The sequence below is a fragment of the Cavia porcellus genome, unplaced genomic scaffold (genome assembly GCF_034190915.1).
Source record: "Cavia porcellus strain 051 isolate PalLab524CR breed Dunkin Hartley unplaced genomic scaffold, mCavPor4.1 scaffold_1, whole genome shotgun sequence".
Classification (NCBI taxonomy): domain Eukaryota; kingdom Metazoa; phylum Chordata; class Mammalia; order Rodentia; family Caviidae; genus Cavia; species Cavia porcellus.
This window is the reverse complement of record NW_026947484.1, coordinates 47,465,351-47,471,418: the sequence shown is the minus strand read 5'-3', so window position 1 is coordinate 47,471,418 and position 6,068 is coordinate 47,465,351.

Below are 6,068 nucleotides of genomic sequence, written 5' to 3'. Positions count from 1 at the left end.
GGTAGAGGAAAGAGCAAGAGCAAGAACTGAAAAGACAAGAGCTTGGCTCACTTCTAGGAAAAGAAGAAGGTCGGTGAGACCAGAATGGGGTGAGGTCGAGATGTGGGTATCAGATAAAGATGCTAACCTCGCTGGGGCAGGAACTTTGAGGTCTTCCGCTAGAACTGCCTCACATAGCTGTGATTCTGGAGACTCTACTTAATTACTCTCCACAGCTTTGTAGAACGAGCAAACTGCACCTATCTAAAAGGTGGCCATTTTAATAAGATAATACTGTGTACCTAGAGATGTTAGCCTAGCATCCAGCCCATAGTAAGCACTCAACAGTGTTCTAAATTGTTATTTCAGAGCTAGAGGAGTAGCTGAGTAGTAAGGCACTTGCATAATACATATGAAGCCCGAGTTTCAATCCTCAGCACCACAAAATAAATAAATAAATGTATACTTCCTATACTTTACAAATAAAGGACAAGTCCATGTGAATTGATGACCAAATGACATAGAACATATGTCTGCAGATTTATTAGGAAAAACATCTGGGTATTGCATGAATAGTCTATTGTATTTTTTCTAAGTGTGACTAGGTCTTGCAGCAGACAATGAAGAAAGGAGATGAATTGGGCAAGAGTAGTCCCTTCTTCCACTAAGTTAGTACTACTACTCGGGTCAAACTAGTCTGTCCAGACTGAAATATGTCACCTCTAACATTAGAGAAGTAAGAAGAGGGGAAGAGCGAGAGGAAAAAGGTCAGTTTGGTTCAATTCAACAAATATGTATGAACAGATGCTAGTATATTATTGTAACATTCTCACCAATATTTTAAATTCCTTTGGCTCTTATTGTTGTTCTCATACCTTCCATAGCAAAATTCTAATTTGCATTGAATTTTCTATATGCCTTATAGCTCCACTTAACCCTGTTTTTTGTTCATTTTTGAGACAGGGTCTTGCTATGGAGTTCAGTCTGGACTTGTAGCCCAGGCCAACCTCAAACTCATTATGATCCTCCTGCTTCAGGCTCCCGAATGCTGGGATTACAGGGCTGTGCCCCACATCTGGTTCCCATTTACTTTTTTATGTGCTCTTAGGAGACATTCTTCTTTATTAGAAAAATGTACCTCAGTTTGTAATTGTGTTCATAAATGTGATTAAATAATATTTAGTATCTTTTCATCCCAGTAGACTAAGCTTAGAAAATTATTCAAGGACTATGACTGCTGTTCATGATTGTATCCTGACACTGGGGCTGAGGATTTAGCTCAGCGGCATAAGCACCTGCCTGGCAAGTATAAGGTCTGATCAATCTCTGGTACCAAAAACAAACAAACAAAAAAAGTTGTCATGTATGCTGATGCTACTGTAGCATAATGTCTGAAAATGGTATATATATATTTTCTATTTTGAGTGTGTATTTTGTGTATAAAATATATAACGTGTCAAACACTCTTGTCAGTAAGCAGAGACAAAAAAAAGACTAAAATATGCTATCAGAAGAGAAGAAACATAAGAAGGTAGGGCAATCTTAGTTTATTTTGTGACTATTAAAGATAACATCATAACAAGAGTAATGAGACATTTAGACTTTTGTAAGTCATGTAGAGTCACCTAAACTACTCATCTCTAAATTAGCTCTGATTGCTTTGGTCGTTTTAGATTATGCACACAAATTTGCTACACAAATGTTTTCACTAGTTTCCATGTTAAGAAACAAAGACTGCTTGCTCTCCTGGGATTAATGATGGGTCCTTGATACATATGCAACTACTGATACTAGGTTGTAAAAAGTTGTCCTTCTTACTGGCCCTCTGGGGGTAGCTAGCTCCTATACCAAGAGGATACACCAGCAAATGTGTGGAAAAGCCCATATGGCAAGAAGTGCAGTCCAGAGTGGAGGCCTCCTGTCAGCAGGCATGAGAGTGAGCTGTCCTCCGTGGAGACCTTCAGCCCGGGGTGACTTCCAGTGACTGCAGTCCTAATCTCTGTTGCAAACATTACACTGAGACAGAGTCATACTACCCAGCTCAGCAGCTCCTAAATTGCAGGCACATGACCATTGTGAGGTGATCGGTGTTTATTGTTTTAAGCCACTAAATTTTGGAATAATTTGTTACACAGTGATAGATAAGACAGTAGGAAATGATACTGTTCCAGAAAGAAATTGAAAAGTACTAGCAGAAAGGCAAGTAGCAATGACTTTTGCTCACATATCAGCAATGGTCTTTGAGGTTTCTTGTTGTTTTATTTATTTAAGACAAAGTCTCCCTATGTTGCTCAGGTTAGTCTCAAAACCCAAGGATTCTCCCACCTCAGTCTCACAAAATAGCTGGGAGCAGACTCTGATTACACCTCAGAGCATATAACTCTCACCTTTTTGCCAAAGAAGCTAGGAGTAGCTGGGAATATAGACACATGCACCACCATTGCCAGCATACCCTAAAGTTTTAAAGAATTTTTTGTTCCACATATTGTTTATTCCCCCAAATACTTACCAGAATGCACCTTAATCAGATGTGTCTATGGGTAAGTAGTAAATGTAGAGGTAGAAATAGAAATTTTGTGCTGTGGTTCATGCCTCCAAGACCAGCATTTGAGAGGCTGAGGTAGGTGGATTCCTGCAATCCCAGCACTCAAGAGGCTGAGGCAGGAGGATCACCACCACATGTTTGAGGCCACCCCAGGGTGCACAGTGAGTTCAAGGCCAGCCTGGGCTGCATAGTGAGTTCAAGGCCAGCTATGGGTACATAGCAAGTTTATGGCCAGCCTGAACTACGTAGCAACACCCTGTCTCTATAATTAAAACAAAGCAAAACAAAAAAACAAAACACAAAATCTTTAAAGAAATAGGAATACTTGAATTCCTAGGTTTCTGGAAAATTCTCCTAATTAAAATAATATACAAATATGGCTTTAAAAACGCTATGAAGGGGCTAGAGATACAGCTCAGCAGCATAATCACCTGCCTGGTAAGTGCAAGGTTCTGAGTTTGATTCCTAGTATTCCCCCCCCCCCCCGCAAATACTACAAAGGTTAGGTTCAAAAAGAAGAATTTACAACCCTACTCTAGTCCTGAGTCCCATTTCCTCTTTTTAAAAACATATTTCTTCTATATTTATTCCCATAGTTCTAAATAATATGCTCGTGCTACTATCTTGATTTTATTTTTTAGGATTCCAGTCAAGTAGATAAAGATTGACCACCTTCCTATCACTCTGGAGTCAGTTTCTCTCCTTCCACTCTCCATACATACACTATGCACAAGTTTTGATTATATTACTGCCCAATATTAGCTTCATTGTGGTGCCTAGTATATAAAGGAACAGACTGTAGTAATATTTACTTTATTGTAAATCTCAAACTTTTTAGGATAAAAAGTTGCCTCCTCTTTAAAAATGTGCTCGTGGTGTCTTGTTTAGTCGTTGAGTGTCGATGTCTTTCCCGGCCGGCAGGAAGGACACACGACAAAGTCTGGCAGTGGACAACCTTTTCTTTTATTTTCTCTCCGTACAGCCTGCCCTGGGATCGCTCCCAGCCGAAGCCTCCTCTGGTCCGCTCCCCGCGGCTCCTTCCGTGCTTCGCTCCGAAGCCTCTACCGGTCCGCTCTCCGCGGCTCCTTCCGGGCTTCTACTTCCCCCCAGGGGTGGCACCAGTATATATACGGATACAGTGTCCAATCATATTAAAGTAAGCAAGGCAAGCTGATTGGCTAACATATTATTGAGCGGGTTGTTTACGCGGTAAGCAGGAAACTAACGTGCTCGATGGGAGGGGTAATCTAACTCAGGCTTTGCTCTTTACCACAGACCGCATGATCGCTATATGCGGCGGCTCGGCAATGTGGTGGCTCCCAACAGTTGAGACTTCCCAACTTTTCAATATACAGCAAAACCTTGAATAGCAAGTAGTTTGTTCTATGAGTGTTCCACAGACCGAGCAAATGTATGTTACAATGTGAGTAGGACGTGATGCTGACTGACCGTGGAGCCAACAGAGGGCGGCGACTCCACTAGTGATAGTGGCAGTCCTGCTACACGATGACCCTCCCCTCTTGTCTCCTTCACACCAGCCACGAAGGTTTTCAAAGGTAAGTGCAGGTTTGTTTATTTTCTTTATCATTTGTATTACATTACAGTATTGTAATCATTTTCACAGGAATATTTTTGGCTGTGGGTCATCTGAGTTTCCATTATTTCTGAAGGGTAAATTCACTAGATATACAAGTGCTTTGGATGACCAGGATGTTTCCAGAATAAATTATGCTTGCAAACCAAGGTTGTACTGTAATGGTAACCTGTGCATGTTGCTTTTCTGGAAGTCCCTGCCTGGGGGCCGCCATGTTTTGCTCTCCTGTGGCCCAACTCTCCTGCAGTTTCCCTTCAAGTATGCTGTCTTTCCTTTCCTCACACCCTATGTTCCTCTTTTTTTTTTTTTTTTTTTTTTTGGTTTACTCCTTTGTTCAGTTTCTTCGCATCCCTTTAGTAGTTTTCTGAGAAAGGACAGAACCTTGCAAAATGAAAACTGTCTGAAACTGCTCTCACACTAGATTAACAATCTGTGTGACAATGAGTTTTCCAAGAATGAGACGGTTTTGATTTATTGTTCGGCAGCTTCCAGGGTCTATCGTGCCCTCCACTTCTCATTCTTAGAAAGGGGACTGGGTTTTTGGTCTTTCTTTTTGAAAGCCTCATCTCTTCTAAGGGCATTGTCCACCCACTCACCTGGGCAGGGATGGTATCAGTCTGAGGACCCCATGCTTCCACCTTGGTTATTCTTCTCAGTTATGCTGAGAAACACCTCCTCTTCTCTGTCTTCATATTTCCTCTTGGTGGTACTTTTATTGGCCACACTTTGCTTTTCTTCACTTAATCCTTTAATTTTTCCATTTGTTCTCATCTATTTCTACCTGTGTGTCTTTTTCTTCCACCACCTAGTCTTCTTCAATGTTTCTGGTGATGTTTCTACTGGAAGTTTTTATTTTTATTTTCATAGATTGAGTTTCCAAGGCCTCTTGTTCTCGGGGCATCTAGATAGACAGATGGATGGATAGATAGATAGATAGATTTCCCCCTTTTCTTATGTATTAGAGAATACTGATTATAGATTTTTGTTTTTCTTTCTTCCATTTTTTTCCTACATATTTGGTCAACTCCCCAGTGGATTCTTTCCTCATGAGCCTTGGTTTTTTGATCATTATGAGTCACTTAACAGGCAGTGAAATTCTGAGTGTGAATGGGAGGGTCCAGGAATTGCGGAGTTTTTTACTCCTGTGTTTTTTTTCCTGGGAGAGTTTTACAGTCCCCGTTTGGAATGGAAGAGGTGGGGATCGGGCAGGATGGGGTGAGTGGGAAGCGAGTGTCTGTGGGGCCTGCAGTTCTGAGAATTATGGATGATCTGGATGTGAGGGGAGTTGAGCACTCCACCTGAGGTATGTCTTGGTACAATCCACTTTGTTCTCCCAGTGCAGGACTCTCTCCCTTTTTCCTAGAATTGTGCTGAATGCAGACTCCGAAGTCTCTAAGTTTGTAACCATTCTTGACTGGATTATTTTTACTTTGGAATATTTTCTAAGTGAATTTAGACAACTTTATTTTGTTTCTAGAAAGTCGACCAAGTAGTTAACTCCCACTTTGTCACGTTTCCTTCCACATTCAGACCTTATCCATACCTTTTGTGAATTTTCTCCTGTGTCCTCTTATCCAAAATTACTTGTGTCCAAAATGATCTCTTGGCCCCTATGGTTTGTGTAATCAACACACTGCCCTGTGACATCTGAGGCTGTTCAGTGTTTAGGTTTGTTAATTGGTTAAACTATGTGTACATCCATTAATTCTCCCAGCAGTCATCTTCAGACACACACACACACACACACACACACACACACTGCTAAGTGCTATGGAACCTGAAAATACCAAGGCAAGTTCTCCATCTGGGAGTAGAATGAGGAAAACCTACACATAAACGGATGCATTTGATTCTACATCATAAGGATGATTATACAACCTATGGAACCAAATCCAATGATAGCAGAAGGGTTAGGGAAGACATGGAAGGGGTCTGAGCTGAATCTCAAAG